This window comes from Buteo buteo, chromosome Z, assembly GCF_964188355.1.
Source record: "Buteo buteo chromosome Z, bButBut1.hap1.1, whole genome shotgun sequence".
In the NCBI taxonomy this organism is placed as follows: Eukaryota; Metazoa; Chordata; class Aves; order Accipitriformes; family Accipitridae; genus Buteo; species Buteo buteo.
Window position 1 is genome coordinate 83,613,078 of NC_134204.1, and position 20,297 is coordinate 83,633,374.

Here is a 20,297-nt window from a genome sequence, read left to right on the forward strand (position 1 = left end):
ATCATTTCCTCCATCACAAAATGCCCATTTAAAAGCTCTTTTAATCTTTTGGAGAACTGCCTTGATTTAAAATAACAGCAAAAAAAAAGTAAAATTAAGCCTCTGTGATCAGCAGCACATGAATGACAAATCTGTTGTAGTTCGGACTATATTTTAAGAAACTCTTTTAAACCTCTTGTAGAAAAAATTACATTTTCTCAGAAAAGTTATTAGATACCAGGAAACTGAGTAGGGTGATTTATTTCATATGCTATTAATATAGTTAAGCTTATACAGATATAGTAGATTTCCTAGCTTCTGATTTGCTATTATACAAGTCCATATCACCCAAAAAGTTTTTAAACATACTTCTATTTTCTAAAGCTCTGTGAAACACAGCATTTTTTTTTTGCCTTGGCCTCAGGGTAAGATTTTATTTTCTTTCTCAATCCAAGTTGAAATGTTTGAAATTTCTAAATCATTAATTTCACATAGTTCCAACAAAAAGAAGAATTCAAAACCCAGACACCTCTAATCTGGCTAGAGACAAAGCTGAGATTTTTGTGGCCTATGTGAAACTTATGTTCTGCCTGGCACAGCAAATTCTGAAACTGGACAATTTTTTGCATGATTTGGATTATAACCTGGATGCTCAATATACCGCTTGGGCTTTTAGGGGAGGGTCTTTCCTTCTAAACATGTTTCAAATAAAGTTACTGCATCTTGTAACAGAGCCAGAATTTGGAATTTATGTCTAAGTCATAGGCAAAACAACACAGGCCCAAAAACATTGAGCTGAGTCTTGCTACTGAGCAACTAGAACCTGAAAGTGCATTCTAACCTTCCCCCCCCCCCTCTTTTTTTGCAGAGTAAATCACTCTGTGTTTACACTTTATATTGAACTAATGATCTTCTTTGGTCATAATTTTTTAAAATTTTTGTATCTTACAATTTAGAATTCCCTATTACTACAGGTAATGGGATGAATCTTATCAAAAAGTCTTGCAGATCTGACTCGGGTTAAGCCCAGCTGGGTTCTCTGAAGGGCCACTAGGTCTTACTGTAACAGAACAGAACAGAATAGAATAGATGGTCTAGAATAGAATAGAATAGAAGGTATATAAAATAGAAGGTGACCTGCTTTGTATCACAAGCGTGTGAACTATGGTGGAAAGCTCTGAGGCACAATAAGTGTGAGTGAGCACAGTTCCTTTGAAGTGTATTAGGAATCTGGCCCCAGTATAGGAAATGGTATTGCACGTGTGAATCCTTGCATAGAATTTTGTTTGGGAAAGAATTTGAGGTTAAATTTTGTCAGATGATGCATCTCCTCTCAAAACAGACTGAACCAAAATAAGTCTTAAAAAAAACCCACATATGATGACAAGTCATCAGGTGCTCTTGAATTACCTAAGACTTTTCCACAGGTACTAGTATTATCTATAGCTTTTCAGTCCCACCAGTACCATTCACTGGTGCTCAGAAGTCCTCTGTTCAGCCAAGTGGACTCTGCAAGCATTTCTAGCAAAGCCAGCAGCCATTTCAGGTCTGTGTGCACGCATAAAACCAAGCCCCCAAAAAATACAATTTAAAAATGGCAAACTTTTCCTTAAATTTTTGAATTGAAATAATTTTAAAACCATCTTAAAAGCCACAATGGGCGTGGTTCCTAATAACTTTGATGTTATGATTTTGACAGATGTTAGTGCTCCCTCGTAGGGCTACAGAGCAATCATATCTGTCCCTCTCATTTAACCCCACCACTCTGGGAATAGCCAGGTAAAAGTACAAAGCACAGAGGCTCTAGTTAAGCTGATGATTAAAGGCAGGGCTATGAAAAGGAAATAAAGCAATCCTTCTGTTGCACCTGTGCACAGATAGCATGACATCTGCAAGGGCTTTTGACTGCATTAGCTGATGTTTTGCTTTGTATTATACTTTTTATAGGAAATAGACTCATTTATTTGAAATATCTCTCTTCTGGCTATGAACTTTTCCATCCCTGTTTGCACAACAGACACACCTACGTAAATAAGGACTTGTATTTTTCTTTTTCTTTAGGTTTTTGTGTGGCCTTGTGATTTGATCTTGGTTAGCTTATCTTGCTGAATTACTGCTGAAAATTAACTCTGTAACTACCAAGCGCATATATCAAACGCTGCTGCACTGTGCATCAATGCATACAGTTGTATTAATCCCTGAACTTCTCTTCTTGACAATGTAGCTCCACAGAAAAGTAAGTACCTCCCTCCACCCCTCCCCAAGGAAAAAAAAAATGCAGAAAAATGCTGCTTTTTTATTAGGAAAGAAAAAACTTCTACATTTTTTATGATTTTGAAATATAGGAACAATGTTACAGACTGTTTCAATTTCTTTTAAACACCTCAAAATCTACTAAAAGCAATGTAACATAAAACTCCAGTAAACAGAGTATTCAGCCAGCTACCAGCCAGCCACCATGGGTCAAATACAACCAAAGGCAGCTCTGTTGAAACCCAGGTATTAAAACAGAGATGAATGTGTCCTGCTAAAGAAAAAACTAATTTCACGGTAGCATTGCAGCTCTTTTAAATACAGTATCTCATATTCTTAACACACAAAATAAAGAAGAAAATTAAGGGACACAATTAATGCTTTTGAATATTTTTCTTGTGCACAGGGACACTTGTGCTTCCTTCATCTCATGCTATCCCAGCAACTGAACTCAACAGACACACTAATGCTGCCCTCACAAACAACACACATCTACCTGAAGAGTCTTCTCCTAGCAGCTTTCCACATGTTTTTTTATGAAGTCCCATCCACCTTGCAAGCTGCCTAAGGCTATTGGTCTCCAGCAATGCTCAGCCTGGCCATCAGGCAAAAAAGTAACTTAATACAGCTAGCTGCCACTAAGTGACTTTCCAAAGCTTTTGTTTTTTGAAAGAAGCAAGAGCGGGGCAACTCCTGTTGCTTTTCTTGTGATGGATTTCTTATGCCAGGCAATCAGGGTGAAGGAGATGCTTTCAGCAATGTTGTCACTGTTGGTTAGCCAGCTGAGGTCAGCAGCATCATAAAGCTACAAATATCCCATCTTTTCTGGCGTAGCCTTTATTTACAAAGTGGGTCCGAGTGGAGCTGGAGAGGCAGACGCCTCCCTCCAGGTCTGAGGAACTTGAGAAGGAACGCATCACCTCTTCACAAGGCAAACACCCAGCAGACACAAAAATGGGGCAGAGAGGAACAGACTAGAGGAATCATTTCTCCCGTTGCTGCTGGAAGAAGCCACGGAAAGTGGGGCTGGCTGCTCTCCCCCGTCCAGCGTACTCCTGCAACACCAGCTGCCACCATGGCCAGTGCTGAGCGAGGAAAGCGAGGGTTTTGTGAGTCTGGCTCAGCACTGCGGCCACATAGGGCCAGTTGTTCTTAGAAGGATCATCAGAGAGTCTTCTTCATAGGGAGGAGACTTAAAAATTGGAGCCCGGGGGTCTGACACCAGCTATGATGCCAGGCAATGACATCTGACTTCTGCATGGTATCTCATACTCCTTACATTAGAATGGGAAACACACAAGTGCAGTAGCAACCATGGGCATAAAATGTTAACACTATAGTGATCCTTATTGTATAAAAAAAAGTAGAAAGGAGCTTCTCCCATGCAGAAAACCATGACTGCCAACAAGACACACTGGTTTTGTGTTAAACCTCAGTTACTGGTGCTGTTAACGCTGGTTGTCTACTGGCATGTTGAGCCAGGGAGTGGTTGGTTGATTTAGGAGAACAAATCACGCTTCCGCCAGCACTGATGGCAAATTGGACTTTCAGTGCAAAAAGGACAGGATTTCACTCAGGACACTTACGAAAAGGAGAGAGGGGAAGATTTTGACAAATTCATCAGGCCACAAGTAGGTGCCAAATTAATGTGCGGTGTGGGAAGACAGCTTGGGTTAAACACATGCTTGCATTTCAGCTGAGTAGTTTGGTTCATAACACCCACATGCAGAAAATGTAGTAAGCAGCAGTGTTGTGTGCGTATGAGCAAGGGTCTTTCTAGCTGGGAACCCCCACCTCTGCCTTCTTCTCCAAACCATTACTAAACAGCATCCTTCTTCTTCTGTGCCCTTTCCCACAGTATCCCACATGCAACGCTTTTTCCTACTCTATGCTGAATAATCTTAGCATAATATCTAGCCTAAACCAATCAGAAAGTTTGATGCTTTCTGCCCAAAACTAGACTCTCCCCTTTCAGATGAGGCACAGCTGAATATATTTTTCTTCTCTCTTGTCCCAGCTCTGCTTTGCAGGATAGTATTTATAAAAACCAGCTACTTCATATGACATTTTAAAAATGCATTATGTTGCCTTCCACTGAAAAAGGAGCTTTAGTTTTAAGGCAAGATTGGAAGTATTTATGATTCAAAGTGCAAAACAATATTCATGGGATTTATTTCAAAATAGTCATGTGGAACCTGGAAAGCTGGCAAGGATTAGACTCTCTACTTTTTCACTCTTTCCACTGGCATTCATGGGCAGTGGTTAAGGGGCTTTAAGAGTCTCACTATATTTCTGTAAGTACTTTCAGGTAGTAATTCCTAAAAAAAATAAATTTATAGAAGTTAGTAGAAAAGTATTTTTTAACATATTTGTAAATCTGATCATTTTGATAGAGTGCATTGCCTTCTGAAAGAGCACTGTCCCTTATCCGATGCAAAGTATCATCTCATGTAGCTATGTCATCGACCATTTGCCTAAGAGACACTCTTACATCAAAAAGTGAAAGAAGCTATTTGCCAACAAGACAGTGAAAAAAACATGTCACTTTTATCTTTTGCTCTTCTTTAAAATCTGCAGTAAAAAAGTGAAAACTGGCAGTTTAATCTCAACTATTGGTACAATTGCTGTTTAAAACAATAAAAGTATACTTGATTACATTAGCAATATTTCATAATATAAATGGCAAACAAAATTTATTTCTCTTCATCTATATATATAATAGGTAAAAGTAGGGGTGCAAGTATATCTGCTGACTCTGGTACCTTCTGCCTGGGCTGTCTTAGGCATAACAATTTCTATTTGCCCATTTCTGTTTTGTAGAGTACCCTAATTATAGCACAAAATGTGTACAATTCTGCTGAAATATGTAAATGATGCAAGACCGAGTCTAATAGTAAAAATGCAATTTTTAAGAGAAAAATACATAAACTGACATGATGCAGGAGATAAGTGCTTTTCAGAGAATAACATCCATGCAGTAGAAGGTGGACAAATAATGCAGAGTACAGAATGAATGCATGTCTCTTCAAAAGAGTACAAGCTCTCTTTTGACGTGCAGGCAATTCAGTAAGGAGGAAAAAGGCTAGAATTGAATTTAGCTGATGCAAATGAAATTAAAGCTAAATTGGTTGTCACATCAAGATGATGTTAACTATGTAAATGTTTGCTATTTATTAAGCCACCGTTTAGAATGTAGACTGTGATGAAACTGTAAGACTCTCCTGTCGTACATTTAAGATACACACTATGCATTTAAAAGAGCATATATATGGATTATTCACACCTTTCCCACCTTTGAGAATTAAACTTAAAATCTCTTCTGCTTTTTTCCAGTAATTTTCTGTAATTGTAGCTCACATGCTGTAGTTCCAGGCTACCAAAAAAACCCAAAACAAAACCCAAAAAGCCAAACCACCAGGCTTTTCTAGCTAAGCAGTATCCCATTACATCATTGCTTCAGATGCATTCATTCTCTACAATATTGTTGGCTGTTTCAGGTTAACTACCAAAATCATGTGCCAGAGAAGCAAGATTTAATTGTCTTACAACTACCTCTGTGAAGTACAATAGGGATTACAAGTACCCATTGATCATACTATTGGGTAGAATAGGGGACTCTTATTCTAACATTTCTCATTCATTTTGTTATTGCATTCTCTTTGAAAGAGACCAAATGGGTCCCAGCAGGTGAAAGCAAAGAAACCTGAAAGGCCCCCTTTGATGAATGACAATACCACAACTGCCCTCCCCCCATTTTTGGAGATTATAAAACCTTATTAAATCATGCCCCGTTAGATATTGATTGAGAGGGAGCTAAACTAAAACCAACAATAGCAGCATGGATCAGAGAACAGTGCTTTTATCAATGGGCACAGAACACAGCTAAGCTTTCCCGTCATTTTGCTGTGCGGTTTTGGTTTTGTTTTGTTTTTGTTTTTTTTTAAAAAAAACCTATTTACTTTTGTTTAAACCGTTATACAAGAAAGTCATACAATTATACCAGCTTTGTCAATCACAGATAGCCAGTAGCTGTCCCTGTAGTACTAGTGATTCATCTTTCAGACTGTCACAAAAAATCCCACAAACAACATTAAGACTCTTGGGTTTTTCATTTTGATTTTTTTTTACTGTTCTGAGCAATTATCGCAACTGCCACTGACTTCAGAATGCCCTTAATTATGACAAGGCTGGTTTTGAACAAACCATGTGAATGGAATACATGAAACTATTTGGAAAAGATGGGTTCTGGATAGCAATGAAAAAACGCGCTGTTTTTTAAAATGATATTTTATTTTAGGCTACTTTTATTACTTGCCTCTCATGTCATCCATCTATGAAACCCGCTAGAAAAAATTCCCTTCGTGACAGTCATCTCTTGAATCTGCCTGCTTTTGAGGACACCTCTTTAATAGGACTGTGTGTTAATTAACTGTCAGTGATTTATTTGTATTTAAAGCACAGTGCGTTTCACACCATGGTAGGAAGTGATGAAACATGAATAAGCGCACATTTAATCCTACATGTATCTGATATCTTTCTTCTGATAACAGAGAATCTTGGGCAAGCCTCTGAAGAATTTATTTGCTTTAAATATTTTGCTTGGGAATTAATTTCCTTTTTTCCTACCAGGGGTCTACAGGTGTTCCTTGTCATAGGCAGAAGATCCCTGAATCAAGAACATTGCTTAAAGGAATAAAAATAGAATAATGATGAAAACAATCTGGTTTTAAACAGCATCATTGTTCTAGGTAATAGGTGATTCCAAAATTCAATAAACTGTGTAAAAATTTTGTTTTTTAATTAATTTTAGCTGAAGAATCAAATCATCATCCAGATCATAATGATCTAAATATTAATGTTATTATTCATCACTATGAAAGAAATGCAGTTTTTCTGTTTATTATTTATAGTATTATTTGAGGCAGTTGCACTATTCTGTATGAAAAGCCACTTTCAGTAACCAAATGTATATTTCTGGAATAGCTGAAATTGTTGCAGAATTTCTGAACTTATCATTCAGAGCTAAAAATTGGTTTGATAGTTGTAAAATAAAATTAGAGGATTAAAAATAATGTGTTCATACTATGAATATGGGAAATAATAAAACAGCTTTTATTACTGAAAATGTGGTACATTTCACTAGTGCTGTGAAAGCATCTGAAGCAATTCCTGGGGAAAAAAAAAGACAAAATGACACAGAATAATGGAAGAATTATGCTTTTGAAAAGGATATAAAAAAGGAATTAATTATATTATAGTCATATGTTTATGTCCATATTCATTTTTGATTGATTTACACTATCCTTATCCTAATAGCTGCCATGCTGCTATTTAATATTTTCCATTTGTTTGCCTTCTCCATGTCAAGTCCATCAGGATTATACTGTGATTTCATACTGTAACTTGCATTAATCTAAAACATAAATAAATACTTATTACAATCCTCCCCTATTAAGCTAACTCTACATTCCCGCGTCTAAAAATTACAAAGTTTAATTGCTATTTAAATTGAAACCAAAGTACTAAGTTTTACAGCTATCTGTTTTGTTGTTTGTTGGGATTTTTTTATGCAATTTGTGAATGGCAAATGGTAATGGTAATTGATAATGGTAAAATCTGTGTGTAACAGAGAGTTGAGACTTAAACCAGAGAGTTTCAAGTCATATTGTGAAAATTACAGCTAAGCTTGAGAGTACAATATCTTGAACAGGTTTTATAAATACAGCCTGCCCATTACAGAGCTTTAAATTTTTATGTGCTGCTCAGGATGAATAATTAACTGGCTGAAATCTATGGCTAATTGTATTTTCATTTGATTTGACTTTTCAAGCGCAAATGTTACATGCTAGTTTTATACTAATGATTACCCATTTCTAGGTAGATCTGCGCTTCCAGGAAGAACATCTAACCATTCTTCTGGTTTTAAGGGAATGTGGTAATTCAACCATCAGCAATTGCTTTGCAAAGTCTGTCTTCCTTAAAGAGCTCTATGAAAATATAATCTGATGGCTCAGGATGTTACAAGATTTTTCCTGTCTTACATTCTCCGCTAGGTATAGAGCTATAGTAATTCTTCAAACTCTGTTTCAGAAAACAATATATAGGCACAGAAATATGATTGCAAATTACTCAATGGTAAACTACATCAAACTATTGCATTTCCATCTATCTTCTACCAGTTGTTGGCAATTATTATAATTTTTAGTATAGGAGGTACTTTTAGTTATCTGTTAATTTTTCCTCTTGTATTGCATTTTAACAGTGTCCTTCAAAAACAATGAATTTAAAATAGTCTAGCTCTCAGGAAGAGGCTGCACTAGAAAGTTTCCAAGCTGAATCATTTGTTGTCTTTTTAACCTTACGTTTTAAGTAATTTGCCATACCTTTAAGGTAGCAATAATATAATGGAAGCAGTATTTTGATGTCAAGCATTCACTTTGGTATTTCAATAGTGTTTAAGTTTTAGTGCTCTCAGGTCACCTGGGACTAGAGTGGGCTGGAGTCTGTTGTCTAATTATACAAACCCATGAACTGTCACGCCCTATGACATTACTGTAACACCAATTTTTATTTAATAGTAGAATGTATCAATTAGGTCATGATGCTGCTTCAGCCAACAAGAAATGAGAGAAAACGCTCATGAGTTCAGGTATTTAAGTTGTTTAAAAATGTATTTGAAGTTACCATAAAATGCACGCTGTCTAAACAAGTATGTTTATAGATGTTAAATATATTCACTAAATTGTTTTAATGGCATTCACGGAATTCATGTAAATTTTTAAACCTGTTTCCCATTACTTTATTACACATTTTCTAGCAAGTAAGAATTGCTTTACATGATCATTCCAATTTTTAGGTATATCTGCAGAAGGACAAAGATGCAGACCTACATATGTACACAAATGCATATGCATTGTTTACTGATCAAAATTTAATCGAACAGCTTTCATCAGAGGTGATCTGATGAAGGCATGAACTTTTAGGGGAATTCTCACCATGTGCTTTTATGGGTTGAGGATTTTTTTAAGCTCTCTGTATACTCCAGAGAGGAAAATAGGTCTCTCCAGAGAGCCATTCGGAGCAGGGACCTCATGATGTGCTCTTGGAGAGGATTAAACAACTCACGGTGCTGGTTACCCAAATGCTGGTGGTTGAGCTCCTCTACTTCCCTTCCCTTTCCACTTCTCAGGGAGAAGGACACTCATCTCACCTTCCTAAAACACACCTCTAGCACTCTGCCAGCTTGCCATCAGTGTTTTGGATGCCATCCCCTCCATGGAGGAGAAACCCACCCTCAACATGCCAGCAGTTGCTATCAGAGAGAGACAGAAGGTGTTTTTCTTTGAAATCAGCTTAGGTTTTTGATCTAAAAATATTATGGATTCATACTTTACCATCCTATAGCTTTGGGTCAATTATCAGGTTTATCAGACATTTTTCCAGGCACCATAGTCCTCTCAGGACATGGTATTGCCAAGCCTGTGTTTCTACACAACACACTGGAATTCAGTTAGTGTAACCCAAAGTACAAAGAAATTCAGTTTATCTCATCCAGGTTCAGAAGGCAGGCTTCTTTAATGTTCCCTAGATAACTGAATGCTAAACTTAAGCTAAAGTAAAAGATATATAATGTTAAGTTACCAGCATCAGCTTTAACTTGGATACATTAACAGAATGAAGCCTATGTAATGAATATAAGCCTTTTCAGGTATAACAACTCTTTTGCTTAGACTTTCAATCAGCGCAGACTGAAGAGCCCATATTCAGTTGCAGCAGGAAGTGTAACTTTGATTTCCAACTCCTCTGTTTAAATTCTGAACTATACCATGCTATTAGCATAATTTGTGCATTTAATTTTCTCTATTAAAGAAATTATATGAAGTTGATTACACTTCTATAAACACACATTCAAAAGTGCCTGTTCAATTTTCATCTCTAGCATCGCATTAGTGTTTTTCACATTTCTTATTTTTTTAATAAAGTACCCTTTCCATGAATATTGGTGACGATGAAGCATTTATCAGCTACTCTTGTTTGCTGAATAGATGGATGTTCCAGTCAAGGAACTCAATTTTCATACATTAAAATTACTTAGGATTGTTACTAATGTATGATAATGTAAGGAAAGTGTAGACTTATTCGATATCTTGGGAGGAGTCATTTAACATCATTAAGTTACGATATCTTCACTTTGTAGAAATTCCATAAAACTACTGCTGGCTGACTATTTGAATGCAAGAGAGTGAAAAAAATCTCCAAATGTGTTCTATATTGCTTCTAAGTACTATTCATATACGTGTTTATCTTGCTTGTATGTATGATTGTCTACATCTCTGTTTCTGCACTTAAACCATCACCATTGTACCTAGAAGTTACAGTACTATCTTCAGTGCTTCCAATGTCAAGATAGTAACCCATGAAAAATTAGTTAAAGAATAGTTTTTAAAATGAACTCTAACCCCTTACAGAATGTCTGTAAAATTGCAGGTGTAATGCTCTGTCAGACAGTTCTAATATACTAAATACACACAACAGCTCAAAGGCACAACAGTGATTTTAGCATAAGAGTTTACAGAGAGTACTTGGAGGGTGGGGTGTGTTTTGGTTTGAAATTGCACTATGGCATCTTTTACTCCTGTTGAAATCCATGGTGGTTAGAGACTTCAACCCTTTTGCAGACCTTTAGTCAGCTCATCTCTGTGAAGCCAAAGTTGATATCTTAAAAGAGAAACAAGAGTTAAGAACTGTCTCTTGGCTAGGCTTATTAAAGCAGGATGAGACTGGACAGAAGAGCAGAAATAGCATAATACCTCTGGGAAGTTGCATTAAGTTGTGGGGTAATGACGTGCTGTTAAGAGTCAACTGTAAAAGCTGAGAATGCTTTGCTTGGTGGGGTGAGTGGCTCATTTTATCACCAATTTTGATGTCTTTTTTTGCATAAGTAAAAGACATTGAAGAAAGGCCTGCTCAAAGTTTCAGATATTAGTATATGTATTTTAAAAAATAGCCCACTGATATATGGAAAAGCACAACTTCCTTCTATAAAGAGAAAAAAACAAAAATATTCCCACAGCTACTCTCAGCCCTTGCTGCACAAACCTTGTTTCTCAGCAAACTCAATCCTGACCACCTGGAAGTAAAAATTTGTTTCTTCAGTAAGAAAGACATCAGCCTTCTCTACGGCACACCAGCAGTGGAAGGAGGGCTGGTACTTTGTTATTATTTACTGTTTCCATGCACTGACTGATGGTGACACCAGTTTAGAATGTGGAACAAGGCTTCCTGCTTGAAGCAAACATACTGAGGTCTGATCTGGTAAATTGGAGAGGCAAGCATGCTAAAATGACTGTTTTGAAAGGAGTCCCACTGCTTATGTTGTACCTGGGAGCTTACTGCACCTTTCTAGTCCTCAATAAGCCACACGCACACCCAGTTGTAAGGTTGCTACATTTTTTGATTGTGCTTCTTTCTGTATCATGTTTAAGTGGTAGAAGAAAAAAATATTTTAATCTATTTTTTCCCCTTCCTTAGCTTGTCCATCTCTAAGTACATTTACAGAATATGCTTCACAGGATACTGTTTTATGTTTTGAAGACTATTCCCATCTACTTCCTTGTAACAAAAAGGGTCTGCTGTCTATTACTAAAATACGACCTGAAAATTGAAACTATCATAATACCTTGCCAATTTAAAAAGATTAGGTTTAAAATCATAGACGCATGCCAAAAGGAAAACCATATCATTTAATCATGAGTGAAAAGGGAACAATAGGATGTACACACAACAACAAAACTGTTCTTACTCTGTTGTGATAAAAGAGTTAGCTGAGTGTTGTGTAGTGAAGGGCATCTGGGAGACAAAAAGCTTACCAGAGTTAGCTTGGCTCCTCCCTAGGTTAATTAATACCTGTTTATTTTCTGGGATAACAGGGAAGATCACTTCCAAGAAGCCTATTTTTCAACAGAAAGCAAACAGCATAACCACCAGTTCTGCATCCTGTTCAGCTTGTAGGTGGCCAATTTATAATTGCTAACAATAAAAATGACAGACACTATAATTTCTAGTCTGGGGTAAGAAAAAAAAGAGTAACTCTTGCTGTGGTTTTTTTTTCCCACACCTTGCTCTGTGATGAACATTCGTGGGAGTGGTATGTAAAGACTACTCCTTATCCCTTACCCAAAGTCTTTGAAATAAAGTTTGCAGGAGACCTTATGTTTGATTCTCAGCAAAAGGGCAGAGATGTCAGGTATATAATATTTTGAGGCAGTATAGCATGGCTACTATTCAAAGCAGTTGTTCTACCTGTTACAATTTTCTATTTATAGTGGTTACTAACACACACACTGCTTAAAGGATGACTGCAAATGACAGAGCACTGTGCTCCCTGCAAACCTGAAGCCTTATCTGCCACTGTTTTATGGGCAAATAGGGGGTATGTCATGCAAGTGTGTATTAACTTAATTCAAATATTTCAAAATACAGTAGAGCCTTGATGACATTTACTTAGGTAATCAGCTGATCTGACTTTTTTTTTTTTTTTTTGTGCATGTATTTATTCTTTGCTAAATTCAAACCCCTATTTCTCTGTGGCTGTGAAAAGTGGTTGTAAAGGTACTTCATTTCTTAGCTAATTAGTGTGCCTTTTTTTAACTCTGTCTATTTATTTTCTTTCACACCTATCCTTTTCTATTGCTCCTGTCAATCTTGCCTTTATGAATTTCTTAGCACCAGTGTTAAAAGTGGCTCCAGCTGGTGGCAGCTTTGCCACAGCAATGCATTACTATGGCAAAAACAATGTCTCAATGTGCTAATTCATCAGTGTAATTTCATACCAGACCCTTTCTGACTTCCTACAGAAAATGTCCCTTCCCAGTCAAGCCAATATTAACAAATCCTTGATGAGACAGTTCATATCGTCTGAGGTTACACTTCAGAATAAGAAAGAAAAGGAGGGGTGGGGGACAAATAATGAAAACCGTGTAATATGCAATGTATCTGTTTTGGTTAGGCACTACATGATGCAAAGAAAGGAGAGAAATAGAAGGAAAATGGGTATAAAATGCCACATTTTATGACTTTTGAGGGAGAATCCAGGGATTGAGGAGACCTTCTGTCTTGGCATGCTATCCTAAGTGACTTCTGCAGGCACCCTGAGGATGCAGAGAACTACTCAGAGTCCTAGCAACAGGATGAGGATCATGGGAAGCCTCCTAAATATCAGCTTTTAAAACACAGGCTTTCAGGCATGAACACACTTAGGGACAACGAGGATAATATGTTTCCTTTTAAAAAATGTTGAAGTATATTGACATATTTGATTAGCAGAAGTAATGCAATGCTGTATCACTGTGAACTCAAAATGAGATTTGAAAGCTTGAAGAAACTCTCAGCTGACAAAATGCAATGTCATTTTTAGGATGGATGAACTGTAAACAAGGAATTGGTTTAAATCAAATCTAAAATACAGCAATTTCAAACTCTTAATTTCAAAAAGATTTATTTTATTTTATTTTATTTTTCCTGTTGTTCTCATCTTTTTTAGTGAAGTTCCATCTGTTCAATCTCTCATTTTTTCCATTTGCAGAAAATCTTCCAACAGTGTATTAAGGTACATGGCTAATATCAGTCATCTATGGTTTATTTTCTCTTTCTTAATTTTGTCCCATGTTTAAGAAATAGGAAGAGAGGATGAGGAATAATCAGAAAGGAAAACTATTCTTGTGATATATCCAACATGGTCAGAATCGAAGAGTGCTGCAGGAGCTTCTTGCAAAAAATACTACAGCCTCATATTTCCAGAATAATTTCTGGACAAAGAAAATACTTTGGAGAGTAGGGGAAATTTTTTCTTTTCCTGAATAATACCTTTCTTTTTCAAAGCCTTTAAACTATTTTTTTTCCTTTAAAACTTCTTGTGTTTGATCATTCAGTAATTTGGACATTCAAATTTTTGCCTGAACGTATCCCAATAATTCACAAGAGAAACAATGATACACAGAAAAGATGTGGAGCAGACTAAAATAATTTGTTTACGTAAGTGATGAGTAAGCAGGTCAATTAAGGAATGAAAGCAACTGAACCACATACACGGTGTGATCAAAAAAGACCAAAATCTCATAGCTTGTGCTTGATACAGCAAGCACATCTTCCACAGTAGATAGCTGTGAAGATGGAATTGTTTTGTGGTATGACTACAGCTGCCAAAATCTTGCCGTTAGTGATCTGCATCAGGGATTGCACCTTCACAACCAGGCGCAAAAGAGCATGACCTGTTTGGTTCATGGTAATTGCTGGATAAAATGGACCCATTCAGTTGATGGCAGCTAAAAATTAAAGTATGGGATGTGGACATGTTGGAGCTGGACATGCACCAGCTTCTGTGGTGCTCAGCGTGCAGTTTGGCTGGATGAGTAAAAATACAACAAAAATAATGCCCAATATGGTTTTCTATTGGACTATAATGGACTATTGCTTTTATTGCAGCATGGGCAGCAGGTAAGCTACCCATGACAAGCTCCCAACAATATCTCTTATTTCTCCTATAGCACTGGTGGTCACTGAAATCAATACTTGTGACTAAAGAGAAATAAAACATAAATGCTTATGAAGCCCAAGTTCAGCAAAATCAAATTTAATCTGCCTGCTGTGAAGTGGTATCAATAGCACACATCCAAGGCTGATGTGGCAAGTTTTGGCTAAAGAATATATCTACTGTAAAGAAAACTGAAAAATCAATGAGGATTATTAACCAGTCTGCATCAGGGCACAGAATCAGTTGTCCATCTAAAAATCAATAAATCCTTTAGCATGTCTTCTATCACAAGCTCTTTTAACCCAAATGTCTTATTGTGCAGGAGAAGAGCTAGCCCCATGCCTTCCCAAAAAAGCCTGAGTACTTCAGCAGAAATTTCTAAGCTGAGGGTGCTGCCATCCTAAAACTGAGGATGAACTTCATGAAAGGGTTTTACATGTTGACTTTTTTGAGGACAAGTAAACTGTTGTGAAAAAAAATATGGGTTTTGATATTGGGATTGTAAAATCACCAAGTCACATAATGGTGGAGATTGGAAGGGAAAAAATTTGAATATTTGTTTTAGTTGATTTCCTCCCTTCCACAAATCCTTCTAAAATCCTAATTATTTTAGTCCCCCATGATAAAGCATTATTTTTGAAAACTGACAAAAATATTTTAAAAGTTTGAAAAGGAGATTTTAGACAGCCTGATGCCACTATGTCTTTTCTCATAGTTTAGAAAATCCTGAAATGTCACTTTGGCTCAACCAAACACAGGTTCTAAAGTTGGTTAAAGAAAAGGTGTTGCTTTGGGCTGGAAAATAATTATTATCACAGCTCTACTTCAAAGACAAATGAGAACTAACTCAATTCCTCTATTACATTTGACTGTATGGGTAGTTGCTCCCCGCTGTTGTTGGAGTTTTATTCCAACTGGTCAAGGAGTAATAGGGCCAGCAAGGAGTAATATAGCAGTCTAATATGGCTATTCCTTGTATGAAAATGAGGCCAAATGGCTTCTATCAGTGCTCTGTACCCTCAGGAAAATAAAAATCACTGCCATGCGAATTATAACTAATGCACTTCAAAATAAAAATGAACGGCAATAAAAAAAAAAATCACTTCATTTTCTGTTTTTACACAATCCTATATTTACATGTGTATATAAAATGATGATGAAGTCATCATTTAGCACAATTGTTTCAATTACGTGAATGTGTTTTGCTCAGTAGACACTGTGCTAAGAGTATTTCACCCAGCTTCAATGGTGTTATTTTCCAGCCTGACTCGTAACATTTGAACCCGTAACCAGTGAGCTGCAGAAGGAGGAAGAGCTGACATTTTGCAAGATACACTTTCTTTTCCTTATGAATCTGTAGCTGTAGCTCAAATAAAGACAATTCCTTGAAGCTGAGCATACTGACGTAAATTGTCTGCTGTGCATTTCATTGTTTGCTAATTTCTCAAATAATTTGTGCTGCATAAAAAGTCAAGTGAAAAGACAACTAGGTCTCCTCATGCAGGGAAAGGTTAGTTATTTTGTTGCTTATCCTTTGTTTTCTTTAATTTTTTAAAATTTTTATTAATAGTGTTCGACACCTTCAGAGTTGCACGATGCTTCCACATGATTTTCTTTTGCAAGCCCTCCTCCGCTTTCAACTCCGACTCCTTCCTCTGTTCTGCCAGCTAATTAAACACAAAAACCTGTGAGAAAGCCACAGTTAAACCCACCCTGCTAACAAAGACAATTTCTCAATAGGCCTAATGTCAAATATGTTTCAGATGCCTGATAAAACCTCTTCATGAAGCAGTACATCTAGCCACATGGCTGCCACTTGAGGTTGGTGATTACCCCAAACTGTGAGGCAGGGATTGAGCACTGCATCTGCATGCAGAAAAGTTTTAATGAATGCCCCAACTATGGGTCTAAAAATGACACTTGTGTGCAGGCATTGGTACAAGCAAGAACTTTATGGAGTGGACACTTACAACATTATGCTTATTGTTGCTAAATAAACTAATTTCTGCCATTAGCAGTAAGCTGTAATGGAAATGGGAGGTCATTCTGTAGCTATTGTCACTAATTGGGATGTAGATGCCAAAATTATAATGCCTTAAAATACCTTGGATAGATGGAGAGAGGGAGAGAGATACTTTCTTTGCAGTCAAAACCACTTCTGCATTTGTCCACTTCAAATAGCAAGTTTGTGAGCCGTGTGTGCCTGACTTATTAAATATAACCACTGTATATTTGCTCTTTAAACTCATCTGTTTTTACAGTCATAATATAATCATGATGTGCAAGAATATTTACTGTCTGCACTAAGTATAATTAATTAGTCCTAGTACACATAATTTTAATTTTATTTGGTGACTATATATCATTTCTGATTCAGCAAATGGTACCGTAGATAGCCTGGTAAACTGAATGCTGTTTCACTTAACTTTGCTAAATAATTGAATAAAAAGAAGTGCTGGGTAAATGGCATAGAAGTAATGTCTAGCATCACTCTTATCAAAATGAAAGTTCTTTAAAGCTAAACCTAATTTTCAACAGCAAATTAAAAGTCTAAGAAAAAAAAACTATTTCCTTACCTCTTTTAGAACAAAAGACATATTTTAACCAAATATATAATATACATAATTTTAATTTTAGCAGAAATTGCATTTTATGCCAGTTATGGCATTAACTTCCTGCAGAACTATTGGTAGCACACACTGGAGTTTCATATTTGGAGTGACCAAGCATTTGCCTGATTTCCTTGACTTATCCGATAGTCACAAATAGTTTAAGGAAGGAGCTAAGTGGGGAGCATTCTTGGAAATTACTCTCCTAATCTTCCAATGCCTTCACTGTTACAGTATTTCTCCAAGCAGGCAACAGACACGCACAGACACACAGTGTCTATAGAGGATATATAATATGTATATTTTTTTAGTAATAAGCTAGTGAGTAACATAAAACTATGTCATAGTTCTTGCCAGAATCATGTTTAAAATGTCCATTTAAATATTTATTGAGTAAACTGGCCAACAATATCAGCTGATCAGTTTTATTAAGAAAATATTCTGTGGCTGGCAGCTAAATTGAAGGAAATGAAATAATGGCAAGGGGACTTACATATGCTTTAGAAGATTAGGGTTCACAAAACCTCATGAGAGGACCTGGGTAATGCTGTAAAAGTACAGAATTACTTACCTGTAATGATGATATAGCAAAAAACTCAGCAGAGGTATTCATGATACTAAAATAGCTTGATTAATTCATGGCCTTTGAAACAGGCTCCTTAGGTGATCAACTTAACCACTTCTTCACATGGAAATTAAGGCATATTAGCTGTGTGTATTTTTCCACCAAGCAGTAGTTAATGAAGACAAAACTGAAACTGCTGACCAATTTCTGTTTCACTTGTGCTGGAGGAGAAGATCCTAGGTTTTGTGAGTGTGAGATGGTAAGAAGACGTTCACGTGAAGGGTGGACCTGCTGGTCATTAAAATCTATATAATAAAGTTTCAGGCCATCTGATACGTGGTGATGGGTGATCCCTTTAAGCATACATATATTGATAATTTTAAAATATTGCAAACTTGGTTCTGTTTGGAAGAGGCATTTGAGCCAGTCTTGGCAGAAAGAATGTAGGTGGAAGTGGGCAAAACAGCCATGAGGTCATGTTAGCAACAACACTAGTGTATGCTGTGCGTGGTTTCGGGGTGCTGATGAGTGAAAGCGGTCACTCCTGGCAATGCAACAGCAACATCATCATCATCATCATCATCACCATCATCATCATCATGCTAAGCACTGCAGAGAGACCAAGGCCCTTAAACTTGTTGTGCTGTAATGACCAGTGTCACACCTTCAGAAAGGAGGTCACGTCACTACAGCTCCCCAACCCCTGTGTAATCCACCTGTAGACTTCTTGAAGCTGTGTCACGGATGATGCCATCAGGGTACTGACAAGGCTTCTTGGCATGTACTTCTGCATCACCTTTCTACTTGCAAGGCTTCCATCTCAGAATGTTTTCTGGATGATTTTTTTTAACATAGTGAAAAAATCCTAAGTGCACTTATAACCAGTGGCTGTAGCTAAGCTCTTTGCAAGGAGAGAGGAATTCAGACAGGTTGCATATTTCAGTGTAGAATCAGTTGATGTACACAGGTTTATTACTTATATACCATTATTTATAAACTACTTATTTATTTATAAGTTACCTCATTCATTAACTTTCAGGTATATGGTTACAAAGCTCTTTTTTATAGGTTCACTGCTTTTTATACTTTTCAACTTGTGAAACTTTTCTGCCTGTATAGCTTTCTGTTGGAAAGATAGCAGCCTAGCTGCATGCCATCCAATGCAAGATCAAAGGCAGATAGATCATAAAAGTGTAAGAAAAAAAATCACAATTCTACAACCTACCACACATATAATAAAGTTTTATCAATAGAATGGATGAACCAGAAATAGCCAATGCAACATAATTTTTTTTACAAAATCCATCATTATTGGCTGTTAAGGAAAAAAAGATGTTTTGATGTAAAAAAACAAAGTCCTAAAATCAACAAGATAGATTATCTATGAATAGACAATGGATTGAAAGGCAGAAAGAATAAGTACAAACACACAGATTTTTATTTTAGAAAAGTATAATAGTTAAATGCTTTAAATCCTGTACAATAATTGATGTAATCTATTTCGTAATGATCAAGAGAAGGCTAACAAGGTCTGCAAGTAACAAAAAAGAATTCAGGTTAGTCAAGACAAGGCAAGTGGCTAAGAAAGAAAGATTGTGTTTGCAGAAGTCAAAGCCAGGTGGAATTCAGTATCAGGATGTGTAAACGAAGACGCTCTGGAAACAAAATGGTTCAAAGTACTTCCAACATACCCAGGTTCTGACTGAAATGCAGGCATTCACATGGGAAAAAAAAAGCCAAGAAAATATTGCAAGTAGGACAGCAAAAGATTCTCTGTACTGAGAATACCATGCCAACTGTTAAAAACATATCATTCCCTCACTCCGAATAGCGTGTTCAGCTATATTATCACCATATTGCAAGGGACAAGTAAAAAGAAAAGCAGTGAAGGTAATGGAAATAATTAGATATGTAAAATGTTTCCTGTCTGAAAGGCAGCTAAAAAAAGCAAGAATACTCTTTTAAAAGGGAGTCCAATAAAAGGCTCCATGATAGATGCCCATAAAACAAGCTGCATGCAGAAGGTGAATCGTACTCATGACACGTGACAAGGATGTTAGCTGAAAATGTAACGATAAAGAGCAAAGTCTTGTTTTGTAGTATCTATAATCTACCTGTGGAAATCATTGCCGTCAGATACCACACAGGTTTACAGTTTAATGCTATTAAACCAGATTTGCATGCTTGTATAAATATTGAGAATATCTGTAGTTCTATTAGATAGGGTCTCTATTAATTAAAGGATAAACACCCAACTGCTTCTGCTGTATGAGACAGTTTTGGACTCACAGCAATAGGGATAAAGGCAGCAAGGGGAATATTCTGCATGGCCGTAAGTGTTTGCATTTCCCTGTGAAGA